Below are 1286 nucleotides of genomic sequence, written 5' to 3'. Positions count from 1 at the left end.
TGGAATTGCTGGGTCAAATGGTATCTCTATTTGCAGCTTTTTGAGAAAGCGCCATACCGCCTTCCACAGTGGTTGCACCATTTTACATTCCCACCAACAGTGAATAAGGGTTCCAGTTTCTCCACAGGGGTTTTAATGGCTAATATTTTGGAAATGAGTTGTTATTGTTACTAGGTTCCATGGAGTCAACTACAACTCATAGCGACCTTATGAAGATGAAATCTGAATCGCGCCTTATCCTGCCCTATCCTCACAATCTCTGATAATGCTCGAACCATTGTTACAGTCAATATGCTGACTTATTGAGAATCTTCTCCTTCTCTGACCCTCCACCTTTCCTAGCATGATGTCTGTTTCAAAGATTGGTCCTGTCCTAACAACATGACCAAAATATGTGGGAAGAACTGTCACTATCCTTGCCTCTTTAAAGCAGCCTGGTTACATTTCCTCTAAAACAGACTTTTTTTTTTTTTTTTTTTTCACATTCTGTGGGGTTTCAAGTAGTCAGGCCTTTCTTATACGGAACCTCTGGGAAACTCCACACTCCAACTTTTTAGTTAGAGCTGAGCACAATTGGTTGCACCACCAAGGTACTTCTGCTCAAACAGACAAGAAGAGAATCTATGAGGGGAAAAAATAATCGAATTTCTGCTCTAAGTTTGAATTATCTCAAACTTTCCACATGAACTAAAAAATTATGCCTATTGAAATGATTCTCTCTCAGAAGTGGAAAACGGGGTAAAAAGTAGAACCAAAGAGGCATCTGAGTTGGGAATCCACCACTTAATTTGAGTGGAGCTCACCCACACTACACAAAAATCCTCTAGTTTAGGGGAGCTCTGGTGGCCTAGTGGCAAGAAGTTGCAACTACAATCCCAGAGGTGCACGGTTCGAATCCACCAGATGCTCTGCTGGGGAAGGAGGGGCAATCTCCTCCTGTACCAGCCAGATCTGATTTGACGGTACACTCACACAAAAATAATAAAATAAAAAAAATATTTTAAAAAATCCTCTAGTTTGAGGAATAGCATGGAACCAGAATAAGTATGTGTTGGAAATTTTTATGACTTTAATATACTTGCCTCTGATAACTAGTAATATTGAGAACATTTCTGTATGTTTATTGGTATTTGTATAATTTCTTTTGTAAAGTGTCCCATTCCAAAGAAGGGTGACCCAACTGAGTGTGGAAACTACAGAACAGTGTCATTGATTTCACATGCTAGCAAGATTCTACTGAGGATTATCCAAAAATGATTAGAACAGCACATCAGCAGAGAATTGCC

Source organism: Elephantulus edwardii, unplaced genomic scaffold, assembly GCF_000299155.1.
Source record: "Elephantulus edwardii isolate Elephantulus edwardi_28Jun2011 unplaced genomic scaffold, EleEdw1.0 scaffold00280, whole genome shotgun sequence".
In the NCBI taxonomy this organism is placed as follows: Eukaryota; Metazoa; Chordata; class Mammalia; order Macroscelidea; family Macroscelididae; genus Elephantulus; species Elephantulus edwardii.
The sequence above is the reverse complement of the archived record's forward strand: the minus strand, read 5'-3'. Positions refer to the sequence as shown.